The following is a 12,899-nucleotide window of genomic DNA, read 5'->3' on the forward strand; positions in this document are numbered from 1 at the left end:
TGAAGACCCAAAGACAAATAAGTTATGGACCAAACCCTCGAAGACTCTAAGTGGGTAATAAGATACACTTAAATAATTATTCTGTATGACTGAACACTCCTCATTATCTTCATAGCATTTATTCAAATAGTAATTATAAATTAGCTTGCTTACATGTTTACTTTCTGCCTCCTTTACTAGGCCATTTGTTCATGGTGGGGAAGGACCGTGGCTATTTTGTGACTGTGAGCTCAGCACTAGTATAGAAGCCTATCATATGGTAGACACCCAATAAATGTTTTCTAACTGAGAATGGATGCATATATAAAATTTATAGAAAGCAATAGTTTTCATGTTATGCAAACAACAAAGTGTAGAAGATGTAATGGACAAGAGTCATTTATAATGGCAAAAGCAATAAATCTATAAAGCATGAAATACCAAAGAATAAACCTAACAAGAAATATGCAGCCAGGCGTGGTGGCTCACACCTGTAATCTCAGCACTTTGGGAGGCTGAGGCAGGCTGATCATCTGAGGTCAAGAGTTCAAGACCAGCCAGGCCAACATGGTGAAACCCTGTCTCTAATAAAATTACAAAAATTAGCTAAACATGGTGGCATGTGCCTGTAATCCTAGCTATTCAGGAGGCTGAGGCAGGAGAATCACTTGAGCCTGGGAGGTGGAGGTTGCAGTGAGCCAAGATCGTGCAACTGCACTCCAGCCTGGGTGACAGAGTGAGACTCCATCTCAAAAAAATAAAAATAAATATGCAAAAACAATATGAGGGAAGAAAAATTAGTATATTTCTGAAAAACAAAGATACCAAGTTTGTAAATGCACCGAAACTTAATATGGTAAAGATGCCAATTATTTCTAAGATAATTCATAAATTTAACAATCCTAATAATACTGAAAAAGAAATTTTGTTCTAGAATTAGATAAGCTAACTATAAAGGTTATGTGGAAAATAAACTAGTAATAATAACCAGGAAATCTCCAGAACAGAAGTCTTAGAAGCCAATGAATACATAACAAAACTTCAATAATTAAAACAATATGGTATTGAGACATATGTAAATATACTAAAGAAGAGAAGATAAATTCCAGAAATAGATTCTACTTTATATGGGAATTTAGTATATGATAAACGTGATACTCATTCCGTGGTGGTAAAGATGAACTTTAATATACAATATTGGAACAACCAAAAAGCCTTCTCAAAAATGACATTGTTAGATTTATATGTCATATCATATTCAAATAAATATTCCTAATGGGATTTAGGATTTAGAGGTAAAAAAATTATAACATAGTTTAATTTCTTTATATACATAGCATGGGAAAGACCTTTACAGCTATGACTCAAAAATGAGAAGTCAAAAGAAAAGATTGGTAAGTTCATAAACTTTGAATTCAAAAACATCAAGAGTGCAAAATGGAAGAAAATATTTGCAATTCATGTCACATAGAAATGTAGAAGAAAAGTAAACATTTGATGGAAATATAAACAAAGAACATGAACAGACAGTTCACTAAGAAAAAAACACAGATGGTAATTAAATATATGAAAATACTCATAATAAAAAGAAAGGATTTTTATTTTCTCACAATGATGGGAAGAATCTTATGATAGGTAGCCCCATAATCTCCACCCCCGGTGTTAGGGCCTGTACAATCCCCTCCCCTTGAGTGTGGCCAGGACCTGTGATTTGCTTCTAATCAATAGAATGTGACAACAGTGATGTGGTGTTACCCCCTGGACTAGATTTTGTTGTTTGGCAAATGTGCTGTGATGACACTTCCATGATTAGGTTACATAGTATAAGACTCCACCACTTAACAGACCATAGAAAGGGACTCTCTTGCTAGCCTTGTGAAAGCCAGCTGCTGTGATGTAAACTGTCTATGGGGAGGCTCATGTGGCCAGGAACTGCAGACAGCCTCTAATTGCTGAGGGCCTCAGTCCTACAACCATAAGGAACTGACTTTTGCCAACAATCACATGAATTTGGAAGAGAACTCTTAACCTCAGATGAGACCGCAGTCACAACCCACATTTTGATTGCAGCTCCTGAGACCCTAAGCAGAGGATGCAGCTAAGTTGTGCTTGGGCTTCTGAACCACAGAAACTGTGAGATACTAAATGTGTGTTGCTTTAAACTACTGAGTTTATGATTATTTGTTATTCAGCAATAGAAAACTATGACACTTGTCAATCATACTGACAAAAATACAAAACCTATAACATTGTGTTCCTGAGTATGCCCATGGGCACCCTCATATGAAATGGCTCAATGCTTACAGAGGAAAATCTGGCAATGTCTAGCACAGTGACAGTAACATTTGCCCTTTGGCCCAGCAATCCCACTTTTGAAAAATCTACCTATGCTTTCATACATATGAAATAATGCATATACAAAATTTTTCATTAAAGCATTGTTTATAATAACAAATAATGAAAACAATTCAGTGATTCAACAATTGACAATTGGTTAAATTATCTAGGACTGTGTATGCGATGGAATACTATATAACCATAAAAAAGGAATGGGAGAGATCTTTATGTAATGATACGGAAAAATATCTAGGATATATTACTAAATGGAAAAAAGTAAAGTTCATAACAATATATGTAATGTACTGCCTTTGTATAATGAAAATTTACGTATTTGCATAAAGAAACAATGGAAGTTAAAAAAAATTTTTAAATGGTTACCTGGAGGGAAAAGAAAGAAAAAAAATGGATAGGAATTAGACTTCTCCATGGATAACCCATATAAACGTCTTACCTACTAAAAATTAATGTTCTAAGTTGTTAAATGGATGGATATAAGAAAGCACTGTGTCATAATGAGCATACTCAAGATGTGGAGATGACACAGAGAAGGAGGTGGTGAGACAGGGAAGTCAGCTAACACGTCTTCACAGGCAGGGACACTCAGCGGGACTCTGAAAGATGATCAAGAGTTACCATGGGCCAGGCGCAGTGGCTTACACCTGTAATCCCAGCACTTTGGGAGGCCAAGGTGAGCGAATCATGAGGTAAGGAGTTCCAGAACAGCCTGGCCAACATGGCGAAACCCCATCTCTACTAAAAATACAAAAATTAGTCGGGTGTGGTGGCACACACCTATAGTCCCAGCTAGCCAGGAGGCTGAGGCAAAAGAATCGCTTGAACCCAGAGGTTGCCGTGAGCTGAGATCGTACCATTGCACTCCAGCCTGGGCAACAGAGCAAGACTCCATCTCAAAAACAAACAAAAAAAAGAGTTACCATGGATGAACAATCCTCAAAAGGACATCACAGATCATGAGAACTGCAAGTTCAAAAATACAGTGGGGTAAAACAGATAGTATATCCAGGGAATAAGGGACTCCAGTCTTATTAAATGTTATGGGGGTGCCAGAAAGCCATGTAGTGAGAGAGGAAGCCAAAGACCAGATCAAGGGGTCCTTGGAAGCTCTCCTAAGAGATTCGGACTTTATGCTGTGCATAATGTTTATGTCTTAAATGGATCATTCTAGAAGTGATTTGGAGGATATATCAGAGGGTATCTGTATTTATGTCTTATGGCTGTCATAGCAAATTCCCATGAACTTGGTGGCTTAAAACAACAGAAATTTATTTTCTCACAGTTCTGGAAGCCAAAGATCTGAGACAAAAGTCCGAAATCAAGGTGCCAGCAGGGCCGCATAGGGAAGAACCCATCCTCTGTCTCTTCCAGCTTCTGGAAGTTGCCAGTTTTGGCTCATGGTCACATCATACCAATCTCTGCCCTTATCTCCATCTCACCTTTTCTTTTATGCATGTCTTCTCCTCTTCTGTTTCCTACAGGGACACTTGTCATTGGATTTAGGGCCCACTCAAGTAATTCAGGATGATCTCATCTCAGCATTCTGATCTTAATTATATGTGCAAAAAATCTTTTCCAAATAAGGTCACATTCACACCTTCCAAGGATTAGAATGTGGACATACCTTTTGTGCGTGTGTGCGGTGGGGAAGAGGTGGTCATGGTCAATGCTAAAGACAAAAAGTCTATTTGGAAGGTAGTTGCAATTGACCAGGTAAGAGATGTTCATCAAGTATTCAATTTTTCTGATTAAAAACTTCCCAGGGCAGAAATCCTACAAGCCACTCACATTTTTCAGAAATCCACCACACATTTTCTTATAATTTAAGCCCACCTTTCTTGCCTTGATTTTTATTCAAGCAATTGAATGTATATTTGCAGCAGCACCCCCCCATCTCTTGTAAGTCATTTCTTATATTCATATCATAACCACTGTGTAGCATTTTATGCTATAAGAATAATTCTGGACTTTCTAATCTGAAATGGCAGAAGTCCTCAGGGAGATTCCCTCCCCGAAAATGACACTTATCTAGAGGCAGACAGAGTGTTCTACACAGGATATTTTCCAGCAAGAAAGCCCGAGGCACATAGCATTAAATTTTCTGGTGAGGTCTGTAGCACACCAGACCAATCATCATAAAATCCAGATACGAGAATTTCTAGAGTAAGTGGTAGCATATTAAAATCAGATGCAGAAGACCAAGGAAGGGAACAAATCTTTAAACTTCACATCAGAGTCAAGAGGGGTTTCATATGAAAGTGAAAGACAAGCAAATCTAATCGCCCATCCCCTTCGCCTCCAAACCAGTCACTATCTGGCTGTTTTTGGTTAGCAATTAAGCAGCCAAGAGTTATTATCCAGATCATGTTCTGCTTGCATTTCTGAACCTAGCTAAACTGTAGTTACTGACTTTTAACCTAACTAACCAATGCTGCTAGTGACCCCTTGCTTTCTAATCAGTTGGAGAGGTCATTTTCTAACAGTTAAAGCTCTGACGCTAAGCCAGTCCTGTCCAAAAGAACTTTCCACGATGACAACAATGCTGCACATACAACATTGTATAATCATCTGCACTCTCCAATATGATGTCCACTAGCCACATGTGGCTACTGACCACTTGAACTGTGGCTGGTGTGAGGGAGAAACCAGTTTTTAAATTATTTATGATTTTCACTAATTTAAAGAGCCAAATGGAGTTCACAGCTACCATATCGGACAGCACAACTCTAAGATGGGTCCTGGCCCATCTTCCTATTTGGACAGACTGAAGTTCCATGTCGGTATCACTTTAGTCTTGGTCTGTTGTCATATTTACTTCCTGCTCCTAAGGAAGAATCTAGTAAGCCTACTGGGACTTATGGCCATCGATTATATTTCAAAGGAATAAGTTAGAAGTTTTTTTTTTTCTCTTTGATATTAGTTTGAGCTGTTTTGAAATAAGACCTATGATACTGCCTAGATAATTTCAAAAAAATGTTTCTAACTGTGGGATGCCCTGCTAGCCACAGATCACTTAGCAGTTTTCTGGATAGACTCACCCTTTTTTTCCCCCTGGCTTCTCTTTCTAGACAAATTAACAAAGGCTTCTTAAGCTCCTGGATTTAATTTCTATGATGTGGCTGAAACATGTACATTTACATACACTATCATTTAAGCCTGAAACTGCAAAAGTTTCTTAGATTGTTTTCAAGTTCCTAACTACCAACTTCTGGATGGAGTGAAGTTGATTACTCATTGAGGGGGTGAATATAAAGTATTTAGGACTAGATCCACTGTCTTTCAAGGAACTCCTACAGATGTGTCTAGGAAGACGAATCATTGTTTCTGTGAGTGATTTTATCACATCTATACACTAAGCATTGAAAGAAAGCTGAAGCTTTCAGTAAGCAGACCAGGCTGTCACGAAAGCCTTCACTGTGTGAACCCAGATTCTCCGTTCCCTAAAATGGGAGAACATTTCAACAACTCACCTGTCCCTTTATTCACAGTGTAAAAAGAAATATTCCGCTCCATGAAGTGCTAAAGAAACAGAGATGGTTGGTTCAATAAGACTACAGGACGTGGAGAGCTCTCATAAAACTTACTACTAGATTATATGATGGTAAGTCCTACAATTGAGATGACATAAGAACAAACAAGATCAAATTTATAAACAATATATTAAAAATAGAGATAGCAAAAGAATGAATGAGAGGAAATCTACAAAGCACTTCCCATAGAAAACAGTTTCAAAACTATGTGATATTATTACATAGCATTACTGTTTTGATAAGTTAACTGAAATCCCAGCAACTCAGGAGGCCAAGGTGGGAGGATTGCTTAAGGCCAGCAGTTCAAGGCCAGCCTGGACAACATAGCAAGACCTTGTCTCTACAAGAAAAAAAATTTTTAATTATCTGGGCATGGTGGCATGCACCTGAAGACCTAGCTACTCAGGAGGCTGAGGTAGAAGGATGGCCTGAGCCCGGGAGTTCAAGGTTACGGTGAACGGTGACGACGCCACTGCACCCCAGCCTGAGTTACAGAGCAAGACTCTGTCATTTGTTGTTGTTTTCTCTCTCTTCTTAGATAAAAATTCTGTTTGTGACACAAACAGCCATTAGAGAGAAATGATTAGCTATTATACTTCTCAGTGGTGGTTAGCAATGGGCTATAATTATTCCTTTCTATTAGGAGCCATTAGCCATTAATTCTAGGTATTAGAATTTTGAGAGCAGCTTGAGCAGATTGATTCCTGGGTTTACATTTAAAATAGATGTGTGAGAGAGAGAGAGATGATAGACAAGTATGTATTTTTGAAACATAAACTATTAAGTTATGGTCATGACTATTGAATGGCTTTCAAATCCATTGGAATCCATTGTTCCAGAACTGTGTTTTATCTCTGTCTTCACCGATGCAAGTTTTCATTAAAATAGAATCTCAGACTGGAGGAACTTTAGCCACTGTCAAGAAGAAGAGCAGGAGCCCAGGACAGGAAGACATAACCTTAACCCTGTCTTTGCTGAGTGAACTTAAGCAATAGATTTAACCTTTTTACGGCTTAGCATCCTCATCTGTAAAATGAGAAAAATAGTATCTACTTCATTAGGATGTTGTAAAGATTAAATGAGTTCATTATTGTTAAGCACTTAACTGTCATCATCATCATCATCATCATCCCACAGATGTAGACAGCAATGTCCAGGTAGGTGATGTGATTTATCCAAATCATAAAACTAGCATTAAGCACACAGAAGAACCCAAATCTCTTGACAACTAGCCCTGAGTTCCTTCCGCTGTGCCATGCTGCCTGTATTGTTCTATACTGTGCCATACTTTCTGATACATAAAGTCCTTATCAGGTACATAACTTATGAAGGAAAGAACTCAGAAAGGAGAAGGCCTAATGATGCCATTTCTAGAGGTCTCAGGCAAGGCCATACAGGCCAAAGTGGCTGCTGAAACCAGTCACTTCAGTGTCACTATTGAAGTCCTTGTACCCATTGTATCTCCCCATTTGCTGCTATTCCTAAAATTTCCCTTATATAAGGAACAAGTTTTCATTGCATAATAATGAATGTATAAATAATATTGTTTTAATTATTAATAACCATATACTGGCTTATATTTATAGTACTCATATCAAAACCTTACTCTTAATAAATGAAAATATAATGTAAAATATATGAGCATATAATAATATTTGTGTAAAACATAAGAACATAAGATCACGAGCCATGAAAGAGGGATTGTTGAGGTGAGGAATGAAACGGTACACAGTGGATGCTTTGCGTATGAAAATCAAACTTAATTTTCCTCACAATTTTCCAGGAGCCAGTAGGAACATTTCCTGGGACGTCACAGCAAGGAGTGGAGTACAGCTCCACCAGGAGCCATTAAATATGGGATTACTGATGGACAGTTCACGTGAAAGGCAAGAACTGTTTTGTCTCCTTCTGCGAAACACCAAGGCCATTCCAGACCCAAGTCAAACTCAGTCTATAGCCATGAAAAAAATGGTCCCCATGGGGTCCCTGCAGGAGAGACAACAAAACATTTTGATGTTACATCTCCTCCAGATCCCTGTGGGCTTTCAGGAAAAAAAAAAAAAGGCCCTTGTACAGATATGTTTTATAATCCAGATTTTTACATAGCATGAAAGGTGACGAAAAAAGGAGCCATTCACATTGTCCATCTATTCCTGTATTCTGCAGGAACAATATTTTGCTTCCGCATGAACTGCTTTCAACATAATTCCTCTTTATATTAGAAGTCAAAAGTACAAAGGCTATCTTGACTATACAAGCTTCACGAAAATCTAGATATTTAACTTCAGAATGGCTTTTCTTTTATCCCCATGTAACGTTTGAAAATCATGTTGATGCATTTTATAAAGAATTACACTGGCTCAAAAGTATAGCAACAAAAACAATTCAAATGTAAAATCTCATGTTTAACTTCTTAGCTTTAAATATGTATCAACCGAATGTGAGCTGTTATTTTCTCTACATGGGTCTTAAGTACTACACAAAGCATTGGCAGATCACTATTACAGAAAAGTGGACTTGGTTGTTGTCACACTGTCTCTGTCACATCAAAACTCTCTCTCCTTTGCAAGAACCAGTTTTTTTCCTTCACTGCACATTTTCCCCTGCCACTACATGGAACGCTGTGAAGCACTGATCAATTAGGGAATTCGTCTTAATTTGAGAGAGGTTGATTTTGTCATGTATGCATTATCTTTCTCTTTTCTTGACCACATTCTCCTCTGGGAATGAGAACGCTACGTTGTTATTGGGAGTCTGTAACTGGCTTGAAATCACTCCGAGAAGTTCAGCCCTACCAAACTGCTTCATGGCAAATTATTGCTTACCACCTAGCCTCTGATACATATATACCAGAGGGCATGCACACATGCATGTGTAGGATGGCAATTTGCTGTACTTTAAATTTATTCCTTTCTTCTCACCTTCCTCACATGCCATCAAATTGCCCATTTCCTAGATGGAATGCATTTTTCTAGATGAAAAGAAAAAACTCACTAATGAAATGAGTACTAACTCATTTGCCTCACTGATCGAAGGAGCCACTTAATATATGAGAAACATCAGTTAGCTTAAAGAAACGTGGAGTGCAGATAAAGACTAAAGAACCACGGAGTCAACCAAGTAAAGTGCCAACTCAAAAGGATAGCAAAGAACTAGACGTCTAGTATGTGTTCAATAGATGTCTAAGGGTGTGTTTCCTGATACTGTAATTTACTCAGGAGCAACCTGAATTTTCTAAGAGGATATTTGTAATAAGTTCCTACTGGTAGACTGTAAGCTATTATGGAAGAGAGTAAGAGGTTTCTTTGTTTTTATTTTTGTGCCCATTAAATTGCATCATGTAGTTGATCATTTAACTTTGTCTAAATCCAAGTTTGACCTGTTTGTCTATGTTCCACATAATTGAAAAAAGTATTGGGATTAAATGAGGTGGATTCTCAGATGTGCTTCCTGAATTATGTTGGTCCGGTAGATGCTGGAATGGAGAGTGAAAGTCTTCAACGTTCTTTGTCATTCTATCGAACCCGACAGGATGGAGAGAGGAAGGAATACTCAGTTTGCAATTAATCACAATCTCATCAGGAAGACTCACCCCCAACTGGTTCATTAAAGGCAAATAGACTTCTTCCGAAGCCTTAGTTTTCCTTTCCATTATCAATCGGGGAAGAATAAATGAGATTAAAAATGTAAACCAAAAAGGAAGAACTTAATAAATCAGCCAAAAAATAATAGGATCTTTGGGAGAAAATAGTTTTTTCAAAGACGTTCAGAAAGAGTATAAAATAAATATCTGAGTATAGAGATCTAAGTATATATACACACTGACATTAACATGCATGTTTCAGCAAACATCAATATTTGTTATGCCTCTGGAAACTACTGGCTGGTAGGAAAATCAATATATCTTGATGTTGACCACAACAAAATCAATAATTGCTTGATAATTTACCAAGACTTATGGGATTTAACGAATCTGATAGCTATGAAGTAAAGCAAAATCATTATACTTTCTCCCCAGCATACTGGATAAAGGATATAATACCAGCGTTAGACATTTGTAGCCATACCTTGTGTCAACCCCTCACACCCCACCTTTATTGAATGAAGCAAGTGAAACATCACCTTTCCTGGAATTGTGGATGACAACTCTGAAATTTGAGCAAGGAGAGAAAAGTGAGAGAAAGGAACCACAGGGAAGACAACACTCATTAGAAAACAGATTCAGTGTCACAGATGAATGTGGGCGTTTGTGCCTGTGAATTAAACAGCAGTCCCCTTCTGATAAATATAATTTATCCACTTTGTTAGGCCCCAAGATTGCCTTATATTGATTGTACGTTCAACCTCTTCTAGTTTTTCACTTATCTCCAGAGATTAATAAATTGCAGGTTATTCAAATGCCATGACTATCTAAAATCCAATGCAAAGGGACTTTAGTGGCAGATTTAGAAAAAAAAGAAATGCTGGTACACGTCCTGTCCTTCTTTAGGATCCCCTCAATATTTGTTTCTACTTAAGAAAAGCAGAAGTAAAAAGATGGCCAACACTCCGCAGTGCAGACACGATGATTCGTCTGCAAATTAGGAGCTGGGCCAATACAGCCAGTCATTAAAATCTTTCAGTTTAAGTCCAAAACAGAGAAGTTCTATACACTGAATTGTAGAGATGTGTGTATGAATTGTCTGATAAATATGCAGAATGATGTTTCCCAGTGCTCCTAAATGATATTAATAAGTCAAGCTCTGCAAGTAAAAACAGAGGTCAAAGCAACCAACAGAGTAAGCCAAAAATGGGTTCCTATTAGAATAAATTTCTAATAATGAATTTCTCTAGAAAACTGCCAGACTATCTTTATCTAAAACTACAGAAAAAGATCTCATTCCCATTTTGCAGGGTCTACACAGGGAAATAATAAGTGAACAAATGTGGGCTGAAAGCATAATGGCTAATAATATTTCCCAGAAGAGAAGAAAGAGGTGAGCTGTGTCTTTATAGACATTGCCAATAGGTAAGAGAGGGCACGGAAACTCAAAGCAGCCTTAGATTTACTGAATGTAAGAGAAGGAAGAGGGGAAAAGAGATGTAGATACAAGATTAAAGACTATAAATAAAATTACCATAAGTAACCCCAATTTACCAATCATTTGAAGTGGTTCTAAGAGCAAGATTGTTTCATATTGCCTACATTCATGGCAAGGAGCATCACAGATGATTACGTTTTTCAAAGGTAGCATAACTTATGCTTTTCAGAAAGCTTGTACATGGATTATCATAACTGAGCCTCACAAAAAAACTTTTAAATGGCCTCCTATGTGACGGTTAATTTTATGTGTCAACTTGACAGGGATTAGGGATGCCCAGATAGTTAGTAAAACACTGTTTCTGGGTGTATTTGTGAGGGTTTTTCTGGAAAAGATTAGTATTTGACTCAGTAGACTGAGTAAAGAAAACTGTCCTCACTGAGGTGGGTGGCTATCATCCCGGCCATTAAGGGTCTAAATAGAACAGAAAAAAATAATACAAAATTAGTGTTTTCAATCAGAAGGATTGTAAGATTCTAATATCTGCCTTCGCACATTTTCTAGCATAAGCTAACCATTAAAAGCTAATTAGACAAAAATTATTTATTCAAATGTCTACCCCTAACATTACTATCTTAAAATCCACATTCTTTTCTATGTGACTTAGAGCACCATTTTATATCAGGTGTTCTATCCTTTAGGGCTATTGTGAGACATGAGGAATACTTACGCCTCTGATAACCAAGCTGGGGAAATGCCCCTTGATACACCAAATCTCAACTATGAAATGATCTAAAGCAGCGTTTTTAAAATTGTAGTCAATTGACTACCTTCCTTTAAAGGAACTGGCAATCTTGTTAAAATGAAGACTCCTAAGTCCTACCCCAATACTTTTGAGTCAGAATTTCTAATTGGGTCCCAGCTATATTTTAACAAACATCCTAGGCAATATTTGTGTACAGGGCAGGATAAGAACCACTGAATCAGAAGATTAGAGCAATGAGTGTACAAATAAGACTCAGGCCCTAACACAGAACCCTCTACACATTATACCCGGGGACAGCGAGTACAGATCAAAACAAACAAAGACAAAACGTCCTAGCTTAGGTAAAAAATAAAAATAAAAAACAGGACAGGCGCGGTAGCTCACGCCTGTCATCCCAGTACTTTGGGAGACTAAGGAGGGCGGATCACTTGAGGTCAGGAGTTCAAGACCAGCCTGGCCAACATGGTGAAACCCCATCTCTACTAAAAATACAAAACTTAGCCAGGTGTGGTGGTGCATGCCTGGAGCCCCAGTTACTCAGGAGGCTGAGGCACGGAATCACTTGAACCCAGGAGGTGCAGTCTGCAGTGAGCCGAGATTATGCTACTGTACTCCAGCCTGGGCAACAGAGTGAGGCCCTGTCTTAAAAACAAACAAACAAACAAAAAATTCATTCTTGTTTAAATACCTTCAAAGGAGGTTTTACAAAGCCTCTTGATAACTTTTTTTTTTTTTTTTTTGGCAAGATGGAGTCTCACTCTGTCTCCCAGGCTGGAGTGCAGTGGCAGGATCTTGGCTCACTGTAACCTTCGCCTCCCAGATTCAAGTGATTCTCCTGACTCAGCCTCTGGAGTAAGCTGGGATTACAGGTGCATGCCACCATGCCCGGCTAATTTTTGTATTTTCAGTAGAAAGGGGGTTTCACGAGGTTGACCAGGCTGGTCTCGAACTCCTGACCTCATGATCCACCCACCTCAGCCTCCCAAAGTGCTGGGATTACAGGCGTGAGCCACTCCGCCCAGCCAATAACTTCTTATATGAGTGTGCTTCACGCTAAACATGCACACACACGAAACCAAAACATGCATATTTTAAAAATCAAATTACTAAAATTTTCCTTAAGTTTTGAAATATCTTATACAGGGTTATTTAAAATAGTGTACACAATTATGCATTTTACATATTATTCTATCTAGATGACATAATTTTACACACAGCTGTTTGTGAATGTGTCTACTGAACAAAGGT

Source organism: Chlorocebus sabaeus, chromosome 2, assembly GCF_047675955.1.
Source record: "Chlorocebus sabaeus isolate Y175 chromosome 2, mChlSab1.0.hap1, whole genome shotgun sequence".
In the NCBI taxonomy this organism is placed as follows: domain Eukaryota; kingdom Metazoa; phylum Chordata; class Mammalia; order Primates; family Cercopithecidae; genus Chlorocebus; species Chlorocebus sabaeus.